Raw genomic sequence first — 26,089 nt, 5'->3', positions numbered from 1 at the left:
TAGTAAAGATAAAGATAAACTCATAAAAGGGAAGAAACAAAATAAATAGACTATAATTGTATTTTCAAGTTGAACTACGCTCTAATATAGGGAGGAGGCCGAGGCTGAGAGGGAGACTTGAGAGGGGTTCCCTTTTCTACTTTCAAATTTTTTTTTTTTTGAAGGGGAGAGGATAGGGGGGCAAGCATGAAAAGAACTATTAGCTTAGTATAGGACATATCGGGAATCATATTCCTGAATATGAATTATCAGCTCTCCCGAAGGTAATTGGGGTCAGGACTTGGAGATGCCAACTGCCTGTGGATCAATGAGATGCCCACAACCTGGGCCCACGGGCAACAGGTAGCCTCATTAGATGGAGTATGGGGGGGAGGGGGGAGGGGGGGAGGGCGCTAGTTGTTGGGGGGCTCGCGGGGGAGGGGGAAAGGGGCAACCTTACAGGCAAAAGAAAAGGTCAGAATACATGTCTAGGCGCACAACCAAGATAAAAAGTGGCTACTTTTTCAGGACCAAAATAGACATACCCACAGAGTTACAAAACAAAAAAAAAATAATATTTATTTACAAATGGCCAAATTAAAAATATTAACAATCAATATATGTGGGCTCAATGATGTCAAAAAGAGGCAAAGACTTGCAATAGGTCTACAATCAATTGGAGCTGAAATAATATGTCTTCAGGAGACACATGTAGAGGGATCTCAAAGACATGTCCTTAACGATCTGGGATATAGTGTTGTTGTTGCCACTACACAATCAAATAAAACTTGTGGGGTGGCTATCCTGACACAGGGCGGGGGATTGTGTTTTTTAAGATCAGCATCAGACCCAGGTGGCAGATGGGCTATAACCGAGTGCCAATATTCTAGTGGGAAAAAATTTACCATCTGCTCAATCTATGGGTGTGTCACCGATGATCCCGAACTGCTGTTGTTTCTATCAAACAAACTTGCACATTGGCCAGTCCCCATGATTGTTTGTGGCGACTTCAATATTAATCTTCCACCAATATGGCTTTCAGGTAACACCTTTAATTATCAGGGCAGGAAACCCAAAACATATAAAGGCTTTGGAGGAACTTTGTGGTAGTCATGGGCTTGTAGATTGTTGGGAGATGAAACAACCATACAACCATGGGTATACTTTCTTCTCCCACCCTCATCAAAAACATGCTAGATTAGATTACATCTTTATGTCAAATACTATCCTTTCCAAATGTACTATAGATCGGTTGCCCAGGGTCTTCTCCGACCATAACCCGCTACTTATGAGCCTCGATACTGAGACAATTAAATCTGATCGCAGTAACTGGACTTTTGAAAGAGCTATATTAACTAATGATAAATACTGCAAACATATGGATAAATGGATCATCGAGTTTTTAAGTTTTAATATGGGTAGTGCTCCATTGGAGGTGGTCTGGGACTCATTAAAAGCAGGGATTAGGGGGGAAACCCTCAGATTTTCAATCCAAAATAACAAAGAGGCTAAACAAAATTTGAAAAACCTACAAGATAATCTGGCCAGGAAGGAAGAAGATTTAGTTAGACAAGTACAAGATGGAAACAATACAGAAGGGGCTATCAGAGATGTAACTATAGCAAAAAATCTAATATCTGAAATATTCACTAGCAAAGCAATCCAGAAGGCTACCGCGAATAAAGAGAAAATTTGCGAATGGAGCGAACAGGTGGGGCACCAATTGGCAATTACTACAAGACAACAAAACTCCAAAACTATGATTATAGCAATCAGAGATCCTGTTCACGGTTTAACTCAATATCCAAAAGAGATCAGGGAGGCCTTTAAGAGATATTATGCAGAGCTTTATACCGAAACTGGCAATAGTCAGGATAAAATAGATGAATATCTAGATTTAGCTACAAGGACATGCCTATCCCAAATAGATCAAGAAACTCTTGCTGAAACTCCAGATTGGGTTGAAATACTATTATCTATACGCAGTCTCCCCTCTGGTAAAGCATCCGGTTTAGATGGAATCCCTGTGGAATTTTATGCCAGATTCAGTAGTGTATTAAAAGACATCTTAACCAAGTTGTTTACTCATGTGTTTCTGAGGGGACATCCCCCGGCATCTTGGGCACGAGCTAAAATCATTGTTTTCCCTAAAACAAACAAAGATCCAACCGAATTAGATGCATATCGCCCAATCACCCTAATTAATAACGACTCCAAAATATATTCAAAACTGTTAGCAAGTAGATTGGCACCCATAATTCATAAAATTATTTCTGTTAGGCAGCATGGGTTTGTCCCAGGGAGATCAACCACGGACCATGGCAGAGGTAGCAGGAGACCCTATGGGCCTAATATTGCTGGATGCAGAAAAAGCATTTGATAGGGTCTCCTGGCAGTATCTATGGTCGGCCATGTCGAAGAGCGGGATCGGGGACCAATTCATTCAAGCTGTTCGGAAAATGTACATCACACCCGAAGCAGTGGTTATGGTAAATGGGGACACCTCTGATACCATTAAAGTGACGAGAGGTACAAGGCAGGGATGCCCCTGCTCTCCACTACTCTTCGCCATATTTATTGACCCATTTATCACAAAGCTTGAAATGAACCAAACAATACAACCCATCAAGACATCCAATGGCGAAACTAAGACCCTAGCTTTCGCAGATGACATTGCAATTGTTACGGCCGATCCCGATATAACTATCAAGGAAATGGAGGAAGAAGCGAAGAGGTTCGGGGAGATCTCTGGGTATAAATTAAACCAAACTAAAACCCAGATTGTAATCAATAACAAGATTAACCTTGCCGATGGTAGAGTTGTGGACAATGCATCATATCTTGGTGTAAATATCACATCCGACCTAAATAACTTAGTGACCCTGAATTTGGCCCCACTATTGAAACAAACAAAAACAAATCTAAATAGGTTACATAATCTACATTTAACAATCATTGGAAGGTGTAACTTAATTAAAATGGTATTCTTCCCCAAATTTTTGTACTTCTTCCGTGCAATTTGTCTCAATTTTGATTCCTCACTTTTCAAAGAAATAAACAACGTTTTCTCTCGCTTTATATGGGGATACGGGCAAACACGAAGAGCCCATAGATTTATTACACATTCTAGGGAAAGAGGTGGTTTAGCCCTGCCTAACTTCAAACTGTATTGGTGGGCTACAACTATTAAATACAGTCGTCTACTCCTAACCCCCAGGCAAGATTCTAATTCCATCTATTCAGTACCAACTCCACAGGAACTTATCCTGGGCAATAAGGCCAATAACCATTTATGGAAACTATCATACGATTGCCATCTCAAAAAAGAGCGTTTTAAAACACTCAAGGGTATTTATACCGTTTGGAACCAGGTTCGAAAACTTTTGGGGATGGGTAGGTTTTCCTATTATACAACGCTAGAGAATAACACTAATCTTCCTGGAATTTTTATGGATTCAGTTACGAGGCGATGGGTCCGATGTGGAATTTCACAGTTCGGCTCGTTATATGATTCTATGGGTTTTTGTTCCTTTGAATCCCTAAAAACCAAATATGGGTTAGACTCCCATGACTTTTTCAAATATCTGCAGATCAGGGATTTCATCTTAAAAAAGGGGGGTGGCAGCGTTGGTTTTAAGAAAATTCCAGCAATCGATACTGTGGTTAGATCAGAAATGGTTAAAATTGGAGATATTTATAAAGACTTAACTGCAGCTTTACCAGATGATGTGGACAAACATGCATGTAAATGGCAAAACAAAATAGCTATTACAGAGGAACTAGCTCGTAAAGCATTAGAAATGTCCAGCTCTATATTAATGTCCACTAAGCTACAAGCCCAATTCTACAAAACTTTTTTCCGACTGTATTACACCCCTAAAAAGATATCCAAATGGTGCAAGGGTAAAGGTACATTTTGCCCTAGATGTGCTATGCCCAAGGCTGATTTGATACATATGCTGGCCACATGTCACACACTAGATACGATTAAACGAGAAATCTCTATTTTCCTATCTGGAATTTTAGAGACTAATATAGAGATTACCACAGCAGAAATAGTAATAGGGGTGGACAGGGTTACAAGACCTAGCGCCATACAGGGACTCATGTTTATCTCGATGGCTGTACTAAGAATTTGTTTGACATCAGCTTGGTTGGATCAATATCCACCTACATTTTTACAATGGCGGACGCGCTTGTTAGCGGCATACAACCTCGAAATAGCAATCTATAGTCGGAAGGGCTTGAAGAGGAAAAAAAAGGGATTAGAAATCTGGGAGCCGGTCCGACTATGGGCAGGGAGACCAGACTAACAATGAAACCACAAATTAGTAATGAATGTAATTACTAAAATGGAGAAGTCCTTTGATCTTCTTGTTTCTTCTGTGTTTTTTTTTGCTTTTCTATTTTTTCTTTTCTTATCCTTCGGTTTTTGTGTAGCCTTATTCGATATTATCTTATTTGTGACAATACCAAAATGTTGCTTTTGCAATTGTAGATAGTTGCCTGTATCGGGGTGGGGCGCTCAGGGGCGGGGAGGGCGGGACAATATCACCTCTGTAAAAACTCAATAAAGAGAATTAAAAAAAACAAAAACATATGTAATCATGGTTCATCTAATTGCCTTTTGATGGATTTTCTGCCCTCCTAACCTCAAATACAAATTCTCTGGGTTTTCAAATTGACTAAATGTCCTTATCCTTCTTATGCACCATGTCAACTAAGAGTCCCAAACAACCTGACTTCAAATCTGGATTTTCTGGAAGGGTAGTCCAATAAAGCCCCCTGCCAGCTTTAAAACATTTCTATAAGCCCTTCCTTGCGCTCTACCATATTGATGGAGGTAAAGTCTTTCTAACCTGCCTCCCTGATATCATTCTCCTCTCAATGCAGCCTTCAATGCCGGGGATCCTCTTTTTACTGGAGGGTTTACAACTGATGACCAAGACCCTGCATTAATCTTAGTTGGCTATTTCTTTCTTCCCACATCTAGCATGTATCTCTATGCATCATTCACAAAGCCCTATCTACTAAAAAATAGCATACCATGCTAAATAACCTCTAACCAGATGGCTAGCTATGTTTGAACAAACAAGCAGCGTTAAAATCAAATATTCCTCAAAAATCCCTAATAAAAAATAAATAAACAGATAGCAAAAAAATGCTGTCTTCTCTTTCACCCTCACTCTCTGGAAATACATTGCCCCAATTAAGGTTGAAACCTTGTTTTATTACAATAAAATATACCCTCAAATGTTTTACCTTCTCAGTTCAACCCCCCAATCTCAGCTCTTCTTCACTCTACTTCTCTCTTCTTTCCTGTATTTGCTGCTCACTTCCAAGTAAAATGTTACACTTCATAATTAGACTATACATTTTGTAAAACGCCCTACCACCCTATATTTTTTAGCACTTTCATGAAAACCTGCTAACTGTTGTTAATGTTTATGAAAATGTAACTAAATCTCTTCCTCCATTGCCAGCTAGCATGGTCATGACTCTGTTTCTCCCCACTTGTCATGGCCAAACTAACCATCCTGCCAAGTGGAGAAATCATCTAAATTATCTCTTAATAGCTACCCAGGATTGTTGTCCTGGAGCCCAGAGTCCCCCCCCCCCCCCAGGAGGCCGGCCTCAGCTCTAGCAGGCCAGAGAAAATCACGTAATTAATTACTAAAAGACTACAACACTACACTATTCTTCAAGTTAACTGCAGGCAAATTTCACATATTTCCTGTGATGGAGGAGAGTATGCAGCTGAGCCAGGCCAGACAGTCTATGAATTTAAGGTTTGAGGGTTCTCAGTAGTGTTCTGATAGCTGGGCTTGAGGATAGAAGAGGCGCAAGGGGAATGACCATGCCTGGGAGTCACCGAAAACAAAGGCCTAGAGACGCAATTGGAGGAGTGCTGTCATTCTACCTCCTCTGTCTCACCTTATACCCCACCCATTGGCAATAAAGGTCCCATATATTCATGAAGGCAGCTTGGAGGCAGGCTCAGGGGTTATTTCTTTGCTGATATTGGCGGAAAGCATGCAGGTGGGCAGCCGCTGAGCCAGTGATGTACACACTATTTGTGGATTCTTGGCTAAGCTGCAAAGGCTATCCACTCTATTCTTTACTATTATGAGAGTCAGGTTAAATTAAGTATAATGGTTTTCAAAAATCATTCAGGCTAACTCTCTCTCAATCAGGCCAATGGACCATGGCCAATGTAGCGAGAAGAGACATCTAACCTCTAATCACTTTAACAACATCAATATTTGGTGTGAGTCAATGAAAAGAGATTAAAGACATTTTAAAGGTTTTATTATTTCAAATCTTTTGTAGCTTAATTTTATTAAATCAGATTTATTCATCAGTCGATAAATCCAATCAGCTTAGTATCAATACAGTGCATAAATCAATAATACGCATGTTCCATAAAGGAAAGAATACCTATTCTAAGAATGAATGAGAAAGGAGTCAATTAAAACCACATAAAGAGTTCTATGTTGAGAGAGTGAGAGCAATCATACAGTATTTGTATGTTCAATGCATTAATATGAGAAATGATCAAGGAAAACATCCCATAAACAGAGGTTCAAGAAACGCAGTAGAGTCTCAGCAAAAATATGCACAGTATTTGGGGGATGGGGAAATGGTCTCAATCAAAGCTCCAGTGTCCAAAGTCTGCAATATGCGAGCCAGCATGAGAAAGAGGCAAAGGAGGCAAGGGGAAAGGTTGTCTGAGGGCCTGTTTTAGATCTTGTTGAATCTGGTCCCACCATCACTGTTTTGGTGGTCTTCCTACACGCCAATTTAGCAACCCATGCACCCTATTTAAATGTAGGCTATTGCATAGATGAAAGGCTGCTGCGGTTCCACCATCTGTGTTAAAAATATCTGGACCACGTAGATGGCAGGATAGCCAAAAACGGCTATCGAAGGGAAGACCGCTAGTTTCTATGCAGGTCAATCACGATGTGCCTTGCCGCCGACGAAATGTGGCAGGGCAACCTCCACACTCAAGTTGGCAAAATGGAACAAATAAAAGACACAAACCTACCTTTACTCACCATTCCACTTCCTGTACTGCCGAGGACCTGATCCTACATGTCCTACCTCTGCTCCTGCTTGCTGATCACGATTCAAATCAACACTGTCGTTGCTGGAACCGAAGATAACCTCCCCCTCAACCTGTTACCTTTTTCACTTGTCTCTTCACATGTGATTAGGACTCATGCATTATGAAATTACTCGCAATAGCATACCAATGCAATGCATATGTCTCCAGTGGTGGCATTTAAAAACTTTTAAGTAACACACTGGTAGAACCACATTGTGTTCATAAATTTGGTGCCTGCTACCTTCCAAATAAAGGATACGTGTACAAAAAGGGCTATAAATTAAAAACAAAAAAATTACCATATAGGTGTGTGTAAATAAAGTACGAAAATGCTCACAATAAAAACATATGCATCACACATCATTGGGATAAGTGTGATGTAACATCATGTAGAAATTGCACTAGACAAGATGTGGTCCTCACCTCATAGATTTCCTGGAAAATCAAAGGCAGTCCCAAAGTTGAAGCAATCTACATATTCAGCCATGTAACATTTCCCCTTGTTTAGTGCAAGTGCTATATTGTATACAATTTCAATTTGCATATAATAGTACAAGGTGCAATGCATATGTGCACATACTTATCAGTAATCAAGATGAAACATCCACATCGGTAGTAAAATATCCATAAATAATGTCTCAACATCTATTTGTTGGTGCAAGTGCCCACTACCATGTTGAATGGCTGCACCAAATTCAAATGACCATCACACACCATGTGAACCATTGTATGCACTTAAAATAGTAGACATTTTTAAAGTATGTAGTAGTTCCTGCCATCGTGCTAAAGAAAAATATGTACAACACATTTTACAAAGAAACATTGCTAGGATTCAAACAATTGGAAAGGAAAATGTTTGGCAGGACTACCTTGGTGAAAAGAAAAGAAAAATTGTGATTTATTCACAATGAGATAACTCTCTCAACTTGTTTTAAGCAAGGCAAATGCCACTCCAAATGATATTCACAAAGCCCTGTGTATAGGTGTGATGTGGCACTCAGCATGCCCCACTTGCAATGCCAGGGGAACCTTCCTAGAAGGGGCATCTAGTGTGCAGAACATGCACCTCAAAGATGTAACGTGGGAGGGGGTGTTTGAGTTAGAGTTTGGAAGGGGTGCCCTTGGGTTGGAGTGTGGTTTTAGGATGGGTGGTCTTGGGTTTGGGGGGGGGGGTGGTTTTGGGAGGGGTGGTCTTGAGTTTGAGAGGGAGTATAGTTTTGGGATAGATGAGAGGCTGTGGTCAGTGAGGAGGCTAGCCCTTCAAAAGACCTCTGTAGGTCAGACATAGTACTGTGCATTCCTTCCAGGTAGGCTCCCATTTGTTGCCATTGACAGCCAAGCCCCTGGATGGCATTCAGTAGTGTAGTCTGGTCTATAGAGATGTTCCTGAGGAGGACAATAGGCTCCTCAATCAGCGCAGTAGGGAGACAGCGGCAGAGGGTGAGGTACCCGGATTGAACTAGACCCCACTCCTTTTATGGGGGCAGTTATGGCAAACTGGGGGGTAGCAACAGAGTGGATTGAGATGGTACTGGGAGTAACAGACAAGAATACAGTTGGTAGACATCCTGTTGGGTCCACCACCACTAGGGAGTGCTTGCTGAAGGATGGCTCTGAAGAAGTTGAGGAGCTGGCATCCTCTGTTGCACTTAACTTACCCTCTGGTCAACTGTGTCTCTCTGTGTCAGTGGTTTCAGCACCAGAACCACTGTGACCAGCTGCTTCCCTGCCGATGTTGACACCTTCTCCTTTGCCTGCTCCGATGATACTGAAATGGCATATACTATAGTTTTTTTGAATCTGTGTAAATAGAACTGATCATGACCTTTAGTCACAAAATAGTTTCCAAGTTTTCTAATTTCACCTGCTTCAAGGCTCTGAAACCTTGCTTCAACATTAGCATAAGCTCATGCATGTACGCAACATTCTTGGAAAGATATTGGTTACAGTTATGTCATTCCCATATGTCATCGATGATCTTGTCTCTTATCCATCAATATGTATCTCCAGAAACTGCTTCACACCTCTTAATGGTTGGCGTTTGCAGTTTAGAATAGTGAACTGATGTCACCAAATAGGACACCAACCAAAATACCTTTGTGCAGTGTGTCACAAGGTCCAAATATATGCATACTGTTCATTCACAAATAGATAAATATGAATAAATGTGTGTCAACAAATACTGCAGCATAAACTGAAAGCAGGTAACCTTTGTCTGGGCATTTCACAATGATAACACTTATTCCAAATCACTGACATATATGTCAATTGTCAAAAACTATACATGAATTATGGACTAAAGAAGCCTATAAATGTATCACACACTATGTAGATAGCAAGGCTGTTGAAGACAGTAAAAAACAAAGATGTGGGGGGTTGATATATGACTTCTACAGCATAAGTAAATGCATAACCTTTGAAACACGTGTAATACATTTCACTACAGAGTAAAACATTTTTCACATTTCACTCCTAAATACCTATAGTTATTTGAAGTATGAGACAAAACAGACCTAACGGTGTTCCCTTCCTCTTGACAGCACCTAATATCCAATAGCTCTATCTATGTTTCCATTTTTTCCCTAAATATTAAAGAAGGGGAATCGTGTGCACACTGAGTAGCACCCACTGTCACGGTCCTAATCCCTAGGGAATTCAAACTTATTTTTACATCCGCAAAGGTGCACCCCAAACAATAGTGTGTCAAAGTATATTTTACAAAGAATCGCAGGCGATGATTTTCTTTTTTGGATTTCCAATCTTTATTCAACAAATGGAGTACCACACAGTTATTTGAAGTATGTTGTATCTAGTAAAATTGATTCACTAAATATGCTAGCTTTCACTGTAGTGCAAAACATTTTAGACCATCACAGTAGTTTTTACATACACATCATACTTCAAACACTCACATATAAATAACCTTGATGCATTTCAACAATTACCTGATAAGTCATGAGTTTGGCCTGATTTTGAGCCTTCCTGATGGGGTGCTCCTACATGTATGTGATGGAACTTTTCATCTTGCAAAATCCCTTTAAGTTTTCAATTTGTCTCAATCTTTGCTTCGTCATTTGGACATGACAAAGGTGATTGAGAAATGCTTTAGGGTATGTGTTACTCTGTCACCAATATGTGCACATTCCTGTATGTGTTTCCACAATTATTTTTAAGAAAACAGACTGGCTTACATACACATATTTGTGTAGTAGTGAGACATCATGGCAATCTGTCACTTTTGACATGTATGATGCAGTATTTCTAATGCAAAACACAATCTGGATATGTTTTCATTCTAAAATGTAGCCATCCATACTGATGTCACTAGTCATTTTGGATAACATTCTCACTCTTGTTTGTGTAGAATCACAACTTACCAATGTGACCTATGGTACATCCACTGTATAATAAGTGCCTAGCATGCTATGTCACATGTAATAGGGCTGCCATTACATCATCCAAATAAGTGACGGAGCATCACACATGGCACAATAAACACTATTGGCCTACTTGGTCCAAATGTCCCTCATGCCATCGAACAACATGTTGTATATGTGGAGTTTAGGCAGCCATGTGTCTGTTCAGATAATTACACTGGTTGTGAACAGGAATCAAGTGGGAAATATTTCCAACAAATGAATAGACAAAGAACTCTTCTTTTGCGTTGTATATGGGTCACCCACAATGTTGATGGAAAAAATCCTGGCTGTAACACAAAATGAGTCATTTAACATGTGAAACTTTGATAAGAACTTACCCCCTTGTTACTGCTGTTGGGCCCTCAACTGCCCATCAAGCTCTAAATAGGCAGTTGCAAGAATGTGGGCCATGGGGGTTGTTCAGGGTGCTGCACGCACCCCTCCCATGTTGGCAGGACTGCCTGAGCTGGACTTCAGCTGACTTTTGGGTCCAGCATCATAGGTCCTCCTACCTCTTACAGCAATGAACGCACCTTCCTGGTGATGGCCTTCCATATGTCCTGCTTCTGATGGGCGTTGATCTTTATTGATACAAGAAATGAAAGAAAAAATAAATTATTTGGTGATTTCTGGTTTGTCTGTATTGAGGTAACAAAGTCTTTCTACATCTATCACTAGCATAACTTATAAGTTAGCATAGATCATGTGTATTGTCACATGCTGGCCAAAACCAGCATCTTAATACACACTTGTGTACTGACCTGTTGCTATCTTTATCCCATTGTTATGGTATAAACTTGTCAATCCAGACCTTTGACATCCTATAGCCCATGGGGATCCTACATATTCTGTGATGTGGTCTACTTCTGATCAGTGCAAAAGATTATGAACTACTCAAGGTTAAACATATATCTTATGGTAGAGTTATTAGTGGCAACCGTGAATAAGGGACCTGCAGTTTGTACATGGCACACTTTGAAATGGGAGGAAAATGAAATGAAGTGTTGGCTCAATAGGTTAGTTAACTCTCCTTTTCAACTGCCATCCATTTAAAAGCATTCAGGGGCATATTTTTAAGCACACCTCAAATTTTGACCTGGTAAGGACATTTGTTTATGACAGATGTACCTCAGTGCTTCAGTGGTTTGTCCCTGTGACTAAGCTCCAGCATGATCAATTATCCTGACTGAGCACTGTTCATTGTCGATCCGTGTTATCTGCAGTCTGATTATCATGATGCCACATGAACACAGCCTTCCCTCAACTTTTACATGCAACAATGACCTTGTGCCCATCTAATAAATTACCTCAAGGTTGTGTGCATCTCTGAAGGGGTCTGGGAGCTACTGGTTACTCCCAAACAACTGTTTGGAGAGCCCTGATCTAGGCTGAGTGATATTTTAGACCATACACATAGCTAACATAATTCCATTTTGTTTGTACAAAAACATTTTTATGTACAGTTGTAAAGAGTATAGCATGTATTTCCTAATGTCCACGCTATTAGTTTTCAATGTAGCACATGTGATTAAAACATAAAGATGGATATATCTCACCATACACACCAATTAGAATTAAGGGCTTTAAACACACAACACATACTAATGTTGTTGTTTGTTAACATTGTGAAGTGCATAGAAATCCCCAACGTCATTGTCCTCCGTAAGGAACAAAATATATTGCACTTCTCATCACTAACTACACTACACTCAGGAACTAAAAGGGACATTTTAGCCTTTGTTAATGAACAAAAAAAATACAGATTCCAATATACATTTCAGGCATGTACCTGTTCCTCTGGTGAGTCACAGAGCTGGCCATACAGAGAGAAGACCTCCAGTGCCAGCAAATCCAGCTCCTCTGGCGAGAAGGCAGTGGCCCTCTCACCTGCTTGACCTGCCAATGTTGCTCCCAGAGGCGACAAATAGCTGCAAAAGTGAAGGAGATCTTGATGGCAGTAGTGTTAGGAGGCAAGTGGGATTTTTTCCTACTGCCACATACATATACATGGCGCATGCGATCGTCAGCGTAGATGGACACAGCCATTGGCCTTCATACATTACTTTCACCAACATTAGCCTATGGCTGTGTCCGTGATGGAGTTTACTACCCGCTACACAGTGAACTTCCGCTGTTCCAGTCCGATTCTATATCCTGTCTGCAAGGTCAGGCACCTGCCATTTAAGAAGTTTAAAATAGTGTGTTTGTGACTGTTAAGTTGATCACCACAACTCAAAATAAATGGGGGCTAGTTTGTTTACATATTTAAAATGTAATGGTCACCCATACTTTTAAAAATAAACATTTATATGTACTGTGTTACTGTGGTGGAAAGCAATATGAGTGCAGTTTTGTTTAAACCTCTGTTGACAATAATGTTAGAGAAAAATATTTAAAATGAAATATTGTGTAAATCATACCTTTGAATAATATTATTTACAATTTTTGCAAATGTAAATTTTATATTGGGTTATAAATGTAATTTGTAAATTATAAAGGACAAAAAGCAAATGTTGGATTAAAATATATATTTAAACCAGATATATTTTATAGAACCAGGGGCCAGATGTAGGAGCCCTAATACCGGTCGGAAACGGCTGATTCTGGCCGTTTCCGACCAGTATTAGGCTTTTCAGATGTAGGGGGCCTACCGATTCGGTAATTTTACCGAATCAGTAATTTTACCGATTCGGTAAATATACCGATTCGGTAAAATACAGAATCGGTATATTTACCGAATCGGTAAATCCATATGTAGCTGACACTCCTAAGAGTGCCACAGGCCCTTAAGAGTCGGTATTTTATCACACAATCCTATTGTGTGGTAAAATACCGAATTCAGGTGTGCATGCACATCTGTGCATGCACACCTGTGCCATGTGACACACAGACATGCCTTTAGGGCATGTATATGTGTCACATGTCACACAAGCCTGTACTTGGGGTGCTAGAGGGTGTCAAAGTGACACCCCCTGCACCCTTGCAGGATTCGGTATTTACCGATTCGGTAAATACCGAATCGGTATTTCCCATTGATTCCTATGGGCTTCAAGGCCCATAGGAATCAATGGGCAATACCGATTCAGTATTTACCGAATCGGTAAATACCAAATCTTACAGATTCGGTATTCCTATATTCGGAATTACCTAAATCTGCCCCCTTCCCATTTACAGACTCTTAAATACCGATTCGGTAAAATTCAGTATTTAAGAGTCTGTAAATAGGAATTACCTACATCTGGCCCCATGTGACTGTAGTGTTAATTACCAAATATGTTGTTGTAGAAAATGGGTCAACTGTTCAAATGTATTTTCAAATATAGACATATGAAGCCTGGGAGTGTGAGGAGACGACAGCTTCAGGTGCACTGCCCATGTCCATACCTTGCTACCGTGGAAGAAAATGATATAATCGAGAAGTTCAGATGCAATAGGAAAACTATACTGGATTTATGTTGTCAGCAGGAACCAGATCTTCAGCCTCACACCAGAAATCCTACTTCTGTTAACACAAATTGTCAAACTCATGGCAGTACTTAATTTTGTGGCCGCAGGATCCTTCCAATACTCTGTGGCAGTATGTGTGGAATGTCGCCACCAACTTTCAGTGGTGTTCCACAAGACGTTCTATCTTCAATGATGAAACACATCAATAGCTTCATCCAGTTTCCACTGCAGCAGGATTTAGCCAATGTGAAGGGTTACTTTTATGGCTTTGGTCGCCAACCGCATGTGGGTAGAGCAACTGATGGCACAGATATTCTCCTAGTGCCCCCACACGTCAAAGAACAGGTCTACTGGAATCTGAAACACTTCCATTTAATAAACATGCAAGTTGCCTGCTTACAGGATTTATACATCACAAGCATCTGTGCACATCTCCCTGCTTTGCCCATGATTCCATTGTTATGTTACATTATTAAAATTTATAGAGTGCGTGAATACCAAATGGTGCCTTGGTGCTAGCTTTCCTGCAGCGAGATGGAACTTCTATTTGTTTAATAGCCAGGTTTTGAGACCTTTCCTGGAGGATGTAAAAAAATGGAGACTTCTGATGGAAATGGGGAAGATATTCCAGAGCTTCGTAACCCCCACTGTGAAACTTCTGCCGCCCCAGTTCCTTTGTGCTACGGAACAACCCCATACCAAAGCAAATGTCTCAACTTTGGCCTGAGGGGGCCTGTCTTGTTGGTCAGTACAAAAATTCTTTGCAATTTCTGGGGTAGTTCTAGTTGAATAATCTGGAAATGTGTTACATTATTTAGGTTCTTTTTTGTCTACCATCTAGGAAACTCAGGGTATACCAACCTACCACTACTGAGGAATCTAACAACACTGAGGAAGTCTGCCTCAATGAGGCCCATGGAAGAACACAGCAGTCAGTGGAGCGGGCTTTTAGGCTTTGTCAGGCCAGATTTCATTTGCTGGGTAAAAGTGGTAGAGCCCTCCTCTACTCACCGATAATGTGTGCCAAATCACCATGACCTGCTGCATGCTCCACAACATCGCCCTGCGATATATCATCCCTACATCACAGAGGATGGACACCATGAAGAGCTACAGGGTGAGGAGGAGCAAGTTGACTTATGTTAAGATGTCATTGACAACGTCTTCTGATGAGTGTAAATATATCTTTACATGTTATCTCTTTCACTATTTCACCTACTATTGATATGATGATGTTGAAAATGTGTTAGGAAGGGAAAGTTCAGGGAAATTCAGGCCAAAGTATTTGTTGATCAAGGTTTGGACACATTTTCCACTGTTTTCTTTTACATTGCTTATCTTTGATTGTTTTGTGAAACTATGTCCTCAAAAGTTCACTTTGTAATGCTTCTATTATGTTTTGTATGAATTGTAATATTTTTGTTTTGATCTGTTTTAGGTGCCTTAATATGTCACCCTTCAGAGTTGGGACATGTGAGGGTGTATGGTGCTGTTTCCAAGTACAAAGGGAGTCTGTGTTGGTCCTGCAAACGACAGACACAGACTTTGGGTGTATAAATCTTGAACCAAGGCAACTTGCACTATGATTGAATGGAAGATTTGAAAATTGCATTGGGCTTCTGTTGTGTATTGGCACTAAAGCAATATGTGTGCCATCATTTGCTCAAACCACCTGTGGTAGTGGAGCCACATCATGTAATTTTCACATTGGCAAAGTCCTCATTGTGTGTAAAGTATTTTTAGGTGTTGATGTGTATCATCATTTAGGACATACGCTTGGTAGTTCGGGCTGGACTGTTCCCATGAGGCACAGGGTCAAGGCTGATTTGCATATAGCCATTGTCTGACCTAGGGTGGTGTGGAGTGCAAAAAAAGATGGATTTAGGCCCAGATCTTTGTACTGGGGTGAATGTACGACAGTGTTCTACATTCTGTCCATCAACTGTGGTTTTTGCAATTTTCATCCCCGAGTGGGCTGGGTATGCTCAGACGTGAGTCCCAGGCTCTCCACATCACTAGAGTCAAGCTATCCAGGCTGAAGAAGGCTGATAGCCAGAAACCGGTCCTTGGATGCTTGATTCCGGTCTAGGAAAAACATGGCTTGGTAATTCGGGCTGGACTGTTCCCATGAGGCACAGGGTCAAGGCTGATTTGCATATAGCCATTGTCTGACCTAGGGTGGTGTGGAGTGCAAAAAAACAATGGATTTAGGCCCAGATATTTGTACTGGGGTAAATGTAAGACATAGTTCTACATTCTGTCCATCAACTGTGGTTTTTGCATACGTCTTGTGGCACACCACAGGAAAAGTGGTTTGGAATGATCCTGTGTCTCCAAAATGCAGTGCTGCAATATTTGTGTCTATTTCTACGATTGACGTGGTATCCTTATGTAAATCAGAAGAACTGGTTCCAGCTGATGACATGCATCAATGGTAATTAGCCTATTCTATCTTATTGTTTTGGACAAGGCCTTGAACTGGAAATGTTGACAGACAAGTATTGGTCAATTTGAATAAACATAGTAGTAGATGACTAAATGGTATGCCATTTTTGGGAGTCTTGTTTGGGAACCTTAGATTAACATTACCTACATGCAAATTATCTATGTTTGCACAATCTTTTGATTCTTCTCACTGGCAAGCTATGATGGGAGAAAACAAATGCATTGATATGTTCATGTTTATGTATTTATTTCTGTATAGCGCATATGTCACCGTTCGGTCTCAGAGCGCTTGAGTTGAGCGCTTGATAGAGTTCAGATATACAACACCAGTTTATGAGTTTTTGATTTCTGAATTTATTGTACTAAATGTGATCAAACTGAAGAGAGTGGAAAAAAAAGCAAGCTAACCAGTAAGTGAAGAAGTCAGTCTTGAATGAATGAAACCATAGTTGGAGAGCCACAATTGTTTGAAGTCCAATATCCAAAATACTTCTAGCATCAGAAAGGCAAATGTGTCCAAAACTAGTCCCCAGAGTGACTGTTAGGCACACACTGGAGGAAATCAGAGTTGGGCTTTCTTACTGGTGGAGGCAGAGGTCTTGTCACTCACACCTCCTGGTAATCTGAGTGGACGACCCCTCCTGTGGGTGAGGTGGAGTTGCAGGTCCTGGGGTGGCGACAGGTAGTTCTTCCAGTGGTAGGCCCTCCCTTCTTGTGGCTGTGACAGATGTAGATGGGCCAGAAGTTGTAGGACCACAGGAAAGTGTATATGATTCTGGGAAAACTCTGCACATATGTGTGTAAATGTCCAGCAGAACCCCAGTCATGGGGCCCATATTAGATTGTGAGTCTCCATCTGATGATTGAGCTTCCGCTGCAATTGCTTCATCTCCTGGAGCTCGGTGGGTACCTTACCCATCATGTCTTGGGGCTGATGGTAGACTCCATATATATCAATAACATAGAATCTACGGGTCCCTGGAAAAATGATATATAAACAGACAAGTAAACAGCGCAAACCAACAGAAAAACAGAAAAGGGGAAGTCCTATTTAAGAGGACGGAATCCCATCACCCACTGAAGTGGCATGCTTCATCATTGGAGATCCCAAATGATGAAGCATGCCACTTCGGTGGGTGATAGGAGTCTGTCCTCTTAAATAGGACTTCCCCTTTTCTGTTTTCGTGTTGGTTTGCGCTGTTTACTTGTCTGTTTATATATAACTTTTCCAGACATCCGCTGATTCTATGTTATTGATATATATGGTAAAGGGACTTATCCGCGCAGGTCTGTAAATCTCCCTCAGACCCTTTTTCTTACCTGGTAATATACTGATGGTAGACTCCCAAGACTTGGTTGATGGTGGTCTGGGTGATAGGGACCCCAGTGGCCTCACTATTCTGGCCCACAAACTCACCCCCATCAACCCTAACCCCACTATCCTATGACCTTGGCCCAGTATGCTCTATCTGACTGGTTCGTGGGAGAGCTAGAGCTGGTAGTGGTGTGTTCTCATCATCACCCAGGACTGGGGGGCACACAATTGGTATCACAGCAGTAAGAACACCGGAAGTGGAGTTGGTTTGATGAGGTGTTACAGCTTGGGTGGGAGGTGTCTTTGTGGGCACAGTGAGTGTCACTGGAGCCGCCTGCCCATGGTGACCACATAGATCAGGCTCCTCATTATCCTCCAGATTGCCAGGAGTGTTGTCCTTATTAACAGTTTGATATTGAGCTGGAGTGAAGGTCTCCTCAGTGGCATATTCCTGTCCATGTGCTCTGACAGTTGAATGTATTGAGAAATTGTGAGCATTTTGTATTAGTAAAAGTATGTATTGTACGTTCAAATCTTTTGAGACAAGTGATGTAGAAGACAAAATAGGTAGAGATTATTGTGATGATAGCTTTTAGTGATATTGCACATGTTACCCCCTTACATTTAGCAATTTCAAACAGTGCAACCTCGAATAAGCAGGTAAAAAGATGTCCTGAAATCTTCCTGGGGAGATTAGGAAGTATACCTAACATCTCCCAGCCATTCAGCCCAACACAGTGCAGAGGATGACAATTCTAAAGCCTAGCTCACTTCATAACAGACATTTCCATAAGTTGTACGGAAGATTGGCATTAGTCATCTTCTGAACAGTGCAGAGTCCGTTTTTGCAATTACCACTCATATGCAGAATAGTCATTTATACTATGCACATTTTGTGTCAACACAGCTTGAGTTGTAAAACTCATGACATCAATTGAATTGGTTGGAAAGAACAGAACAAAATTCAGAAAAAGAAATCACAAACCATTTTCGGAAGAGATTTGAATGTTGACATCTGTTAGACTAGAGAGAATGAACAATTTGACAGAGCAATATTCTTTTGAGAAAACAGAAACAGTGCATCATGGTAGTTGTAGTCATTTTAAAAAAAAATTCCCAACACTTGCAATGGGTTAGTGGAACATTCCTGTAGGAAATATGCAGTGGAAATGTGCCAGACACTCACAATAAGACACATATATGGGTAAAGGGTTTTTTGGTATTGTAACTTCTACAGGCACTATACCATCATGTGATCTGTCAGACCCTCCAGGATATAGCGGCATGGATTAGCAAATTTAGTGGCGCAAATATGGAAATTTAGCGGCCCAAATACAGAAATTTAGCAGCTTTTTTGCGGCACCATATTTTACTCATAATCATTTATTTTCAGCTTTAAAACAATGGAAACTGTTTTAGCAGAGTGTTCCACCTTGAAATAGGCCCTGATGTGATGTCATTTCCTGTAATGTCCCTTCCACTACTCCTAGCATTTTATTGAAATAATGCCATGTTACCCCCTCACCTTCCATGTCCATTGTGCCTGTATTTAAAATATATCTTGATGCGTTGAGACAACCCATACTTTCATATATTAAAGCAACTTCTGAATGTGAAAGTAAACAACTAAAACATTGCACACTGTAAAGAAAGAGAAACATACATCGACTTGAGAGTATGCATCAGTGATTATCTTTGTGCTGCAGAAGGAGGAACTAGCTCCTGTTGATTATAATTGGAATGGAATGAGTACCTTAAGTGATTTGCAAACCGAAGCCTTACCAGTTGGATGGAAAGACACACAGTTAGAAGGAGGAGCTACATGCATGCGAGCTGCAGGAGCTGCCGAAGCTACTGAAAACGCCAACCTCACGCCGCCCTGCACCTGTGCTTTGCTGCCCATCCATTGCCGTTCACCGCTCACCCCTTCCAGGCTCCATTGAGTCGTGAGATGACAGGCAGCAGGTGCCATCGCCCTCACACCTGTGGACAGTGGTTCCAGTAAGTCGGGGTGTCCGGAGGCGGTTTGCCGAGGCTGCAGCTCTGGGCGCGGAAGACTTAGGCCCCACAGCATTTGAGAAAGTCCCTGGTTGCAGATGCGGCCCAACCAGATTCAGGCGTGGCTTGCCACGCAAAAGATTTTTGAAAATGAGATAATTTGCTTCCAGGAGACCTGGTTGGCAGGTCATCCGATCCACCAAAGTGGGTTTATGCAGTTTACTAAAGGAGGACCTAAAATAGGTCCTGACGGATAAGAGATAAGAGGTGGCCAAAAACAAAAAATGTTGTGTGCATATCAACAAATAGAGAACGTCTTTGGGAGGCATTCAGTGTTTGAAAAAATATTGCAACATCATGTATCTGCAGTTGGAAGGTAAGCTCCCAGCCAGGCACGAGTGCGAAAACAAAGGCTGTTATTATTCATGTTTGAGACCAATGCCTCATAGCATGACATGCTTTCAAAAAAAGTCTTTGTCTGTAACTAGAAGTTCTGAATCCAAGAGTAATATTCAATAGCTATGTCAAGTCCAAATTTGCAATCACAGTTTCTTTCAGCATCACTGAAAGTGCATGGGAAGGAAGAGAGTTAGCACGGAAAAATTGAAAAAAGAAAAAAAGTGCTTGAATCATGAATGGCCTAGTGAAGTGCTTCCCACACCCTTTAGAACAACGAACCCGTTTTTAAAAAGACAAACTTTCGCAACTCACCTAGCTTTAATGGACATGAGGTGGGGCGATTTTTTAATGTAATTATTTTTTGAATACTTGTTTTACATTCATTATTGAATATCAATATTAAAAATCTGATTACTTATACATACCTGGACTTTAATGACCCACTTATGGGCCATGACCCACAGTTTGAGAACACTAGCCTAGTGCGTCTTTGTTTACTTTGAGTTTCAACAGGCCACGCTGAGCCCTCAATGTTTCACTAGAGATTTGTGTAAATATAACAGACGGGCTGGATACAGTGTGCAGAAAACAAACATAATTACAAAGGCTTATTCTCCGATTTAGTGCATAAGGGCTATGTAGGACCACATTTTTCTAGGGGGCCATACTTGCTTTGGCATGCAGGGGAATAACTCCGGACTCCTGCTCCTGAGAATAGGTGCCACCATTTCTGTTCATCTTGGGGTATTTCTGAGTGTGGATAATCTCTGCCGAGGCTGGCAGACTGTGTCCCTTAATTCTTAATCCCCCGCCTGTGAAACCCAATATTCTGCAGCACACTTTCTGCACGGGGATAAGGGATCAAACCAAATAAAGCAGGAAGAAAAGAGACCAGACCATATTTGCAGCAAAATGTAATTAAATTCACCTCCCTGTATGCTTGACTTTCACGTACTAATGCGTCTGAATTTCTAAGAAAGTACTGATGTGTATCAGTTCTGCCTGGTATTGATTTTCATATTCCTGCTGCCAATGACGACTAGGACTTCGAGATCTGTGAAGGCGGCTACAGCCAGCGCACAATACTATCACTGCACTGTTGATAATTTTGAAGGTCATGGGAGATAACAAGAACTGCGAGGCATAATGGCAGCAGCATCCGTGTTGAATCAACCGTGTCTCCCTTTCTTACACTAAGATTCAGAGACATGTGCCCTTATCCTAATAAATAAACTATATACCATCTGGATTTCGCGGGCACTTTTGTAAACATGCCGCGATTTATAAGTGCCGATTTTAGCCGGCACTTTTGCGGCATTTTTACAAAAGTGACGATTTTGCGGCAAACCGTGAAATCGCGAAATCCTGGAGGGTCTGTGTAATGGAGATTTACAGCTGTAAACTTAGATGCAATACAATACATTAACACAAACAATCTAAATAATCTGAAACTGACAGTTCACGGGCTCAGGATTCAGGATTTTGCTGATTCTTCATATAAAGTTTCACAGTTTTCATGTCAAATTATATCCTAATCATTTCTATCAGTGAGCTTTTAACAAAACAGTAGGCATGAGTGGTGAACTTCACTCCGTTTGCTGAGTATGCAGAGTTTTCTGCACTTCGCACTCCGGGGAGTTCGCGGAGTGCAAAAAACTCTGCTTTGCGATGTGCCACAGAATATTTTTCCCCGCTCGCGAATCGTAAATTTGCGAGCTCGAGCTGCCGCTCGGGTAAAATTTCAGCTCGAGCAGCAGGATTACCAGCACCAGCTGCAGTTCGCACTCCAGTCCGCCACTTGCAGAACTTCGCAGAGTTTGTTTGTAATTTCACTCCGCAAACTATGCCCAGGCCTGTAAAACAGCAGCATTTCTACAAAATATATGAATAATGTTATGAAGCAATCTTTTTATGAAAAGGCATCTTTTAGCAAGTGTCAAAGGTACACATTTTTGTTATAACTTCATTGTATATGAGCTCACTTTTACAAAAGGAGTTTGTCTCTTTAACATTTCTAAATTAAAAAATTTTAATATTGCAACAAAACTGCTTGAGGCCTAACATGTGTATGCATGACAGCTGTGTACATTTTCATCTTTTTAAGCATTTTTCTTCTGCTTGTGCTCACGTTAATTTCTACATGCTTATTTAAAATCTTAATCATTGCATTTATTTAAGTACCCTGTTATCTTTATACCTGGTTTTGAAACCAGGTACAACAATATTTGCATATTGTGCTTCATGTTGCCCCAATGTCTGCATGTGGTAAGGTAAAGAAAGACAATGGGCTCTTTAATCTGTCAACTATGTGTTGGGAAGTACCAATAATAATTATGTTACTGCTAAACCAGCTCACACTGTCCCATATCCTTAGTTTCTCTTAACTCTCCCTCCCATTTCCACTTTATTGATGCCCGCCATCCTGCTCTGAATGTGTTCTGGTTCATTAAATGTTTAATTCATATCTCTTTTGCCCTACCACCTCTTCATGCTTTCATACCTATTGAATTTGAATGCCTCTGCTTCATGTCTGTCAAGCTGCTTCTTGATACTGCAGGTCAAATATTTATACTGCTGAATCAGTCCTCATTGGATTTCTGGGCACACCTTGCACTCCATCTATCATCTCTGCTCTTCATTGGCCCTGATCTGTTTTATTCATCAGAGATGAGCACAGGATGTTCTCTTAGTGAGTATTTACCACAAGATCTAAAAAGTGAAATGCTAGATTGCTACTGGCAAGACAACTCAGTTCATTTAAAAATCTTTAATCGGTTAATAAGACAATCATAAAAGAATAGAAACAACATCATCATTATAAAAACCATCACTTAAAATTAACATCAAATAACAATAGTCAATAAATCAGCACGGCACATCCTATTCATAGAGTACATCTGTTAATCAGGTTTCAATCTCCAGGACACTAAAGCAACTTGCAAAAATGGTAAACCAGTAAAACTAACACATTCATTGGGAAGTGTCTAAAGATAAAACATGGCTGGACTTAATAAAATTCAAAGACTTCAACAAAGAACTAAAAAATTCTTCCTCTGCCATCTAAATTAAGAATAAAATAGGGGGGAGGAGCCTAGCGACAAACGAAGATGGCCGCATGAGCTCTCGGCTCCGTCGACCTCCTCCTGCTGCTTGAATATCCTGCTACAAATCCTGCTTTTTCGCCTCACCCCCGTGTGGGTGACCCGTTACTGATACTGGCGGTGTGGTCCTGGGAAACTTACGGCCCGGATTGCCGGAGTTACACCGAGTGGAAGTTCTTGGCCTAACGCTGACTGAGAGCCGGGACCTCAAGTACTGACTCTGCTGGGTTGCAGTGCAACAACGGCGACCGGGGTTGTTGCTGGACTGTGTGCCTCCTGCCCCCGCCTGCCCTCATCGCACTTCGGTCCCTGGGGGACTCCGGTGACCCGAAGGGCGCATTGATGTCTGGAGTCGATCAGTTCGCGGCGGTGCGGGGTGAAGAAGAGCCATCATTGCGAACCGTGATGGCCGCCATTAAGGGTCTGTGCTCCTACATGGTTGCTCTTTCACATAAGTCGATCGTGGATGACACCGAAACTGCCCGATCGCATAAGGACTCTGATCTGTCTGGTCCCCCTAAGCAAGCCGTGTCTCCCACTTTGATCCTGGAATCTACGACTCGAGGCCCTTCTAGTGTCGAAGCCTGGATAGCAATGTCTGTACCGCTGTGTGCGGCTGAACCCGCCGCCATGGTGTATCGCCCGCCCACGTTGGCGAGTCCACCTGTGGTCGTGTTCACGTGCTCGTCCCCCTATGACTTTATTGAAACTGTGACCCGACGGAAACAGCGAACATCTATCGATCGTGTGAGCTGTGCAGTGTGGTGGAGTATGGAACGGTCGGGATCTGGTCGTACCGTGGTGAGTGTCATGGCGGCTGAGGATTGTGGTGGACGGTGGATATCCGTTGGACTCGCCGCACAGATTCGTGGACTGGCTGAACTTTTGATTTATCCTGTGAATATGCGGGTGCGGTGTGCGGAACTCATGGTGAACACTCGTAAAGGTCAAGGGTGAGACTGGTGTTCGACCCGGATGCTAGGGATTCGTGAGGGACCCGGGATCCACCATTTTTTTGTATCAGGGGGCGGGGCGGTGTAGGACGTCTTTCCTGGGTTCTACCGAATTTACTTTGCTTTGCTGCTGACTGTTTAATGACCAGGACTGTACACTGCAGGAGGGGGGTAGTGCGACCGGGAATGCGTGGTTCTCCTCCTCCCTTAATTTTTCTTCTCTTTCTTTTTCTGTGTTTCCCTCCTTTATAAATCTCTTTTCTACTATATTTCGGGTTTTTGGTTGCTGGGCGATAGGCACGCTGCTAGGGGGGTAGGTCGTAGCCATCTGCAGGGGTGCAGGGTGGGGGGTAGGGGGTGGGGTATTTTTGTTTTTCCGATATCTGTTTCTATGGCCTTTTTCTCTTCTTTTAGTTTGACTGGACTTCCTTTTTTCTCTCTCCCTGGGTTGCGGGTCAGTTTATTGGATTACTGTTTGGACTATTTGGGCGGTGCTGGGACTTTGGCCGCTCAGTCTCTCCTGTCATTGGATTCATCGGGTGGGGCATTAGTCGGGAGTTTTCAGAAATGTATGCTTGCTTATATTGTTCGCTTCAAAATGTTGTCATCTCTGCAGTTGGACATGCTTCCCTGCCCACCCGGTGATTGTATTTACTTTAGATCCTGTAGCAGGCCCCCTCCTGTTCTCTTTTCTCTCTTTCCATCTCGTTAACATATGGAACTGTATTACGTCTTTACCGTGCATATCCTGTTTTATTTTCTAAAAAAATTGACCTCTCTAATCCTGAGATGCTCTCCTGGGTGTGCCGAAACAGTCTGATTTTCTATTTTTGTTGCCATGCCTCCGGGATGTTTGGCTGAATAGCTGTGTGCACCCTTTTCTAAATAAAGGTCCTCCAAAAATTTAAAAAAAAAAAAAAGAATAAAACATTACAAAGTGCAGAGTGTCCCGGGGAGACTTATTGTCTCAGCTGCAGGACAACCTTGCCTCAGACCAAGCCCATCCACATAGGGATGCCAAAAAATGATGAAGTTGGTTAAGCCTAAACCTGGCCAATAAAAACATGTCATGGTTTGAAATGGCATTGGCTAGATATGGCTCAATCACCAGCCTGGTTTTCAAGAACATGTGACCTGACACTGATAGTTTCTGCAGCTCATGGTGCTCCCTTACTAGACGGAAATGGTCCAAGAACATCTTTTCAACAGACCCCAAATCATGAATAGACAGGTGATAGGGTCCTCATAAATATCAAACCAACCTAGGGGAGCCAAGGCTGCCTTGACATAACCTATCCATGGTATTTTGTGTTCCCGATTGTGGGCCAAACAGTCCGCAGCGATCAGCCGATGTAGCTTTAATTCCTCTCTGCATCTGATCTTAATCCAACACAATAAAGGACCTAAGGACACCAAGTCTGTCACTTGTCCGGGGTCACGCTCCACTTGCACGGAGAATGCTGGAATAGACTGTGGGACCTGTACATCTGGTGATAAAATGTATTCTCTGACAATTAATTTTGATCTACGTTTGTATATCCCCAGACCTCTCTGCCATACTGGAGTTGGGATATGCATTTAGCCTGGTAGATTTTTAAAAGATCTCTTGGAACCTGCAAGCCTAACCTGCGAGCAAAGCTGGAAACCGCCTGTGGTTTTGATAAGCTCAGATCTTTTGGCCTCGATTAATGGCTTTCAAGAGCGTTTGGCATCAAATAAAATGCCCAGGTAAGAGAATGCCATGACTTTAACCATAGTGGAACTAGCCACCTTAAAGGTCTTACTGCTTGTGGATTTTAAGCCCCCTGCCATCACATAAGACTTTGAGAAGTTGACAGATCACCATAAATGATATATTCCTGGCAAAAAGTAGATCCAACCCACGAGAGGTGCGGGCCATAAGAACCCCATCATCCGTGTATAAT

The sequence above is a fragment of the Lissotriton vulgaris genome, chromosome 10 (assembly GCF_964263255.1).
Source record: "Lissotriton vulgaris chromosome 10, aLisVul1.2, whole genome shotgun sequence".
NCBI classification, from domain to species: Eukaryota; Metazoa; Chordata; class Amphibia; order Caudata; family Salamandridae; genus Lissotriton; species Lissotriton vulgaris.
This window is presented reverse-complemented; position numbering follows the sequence as displayed.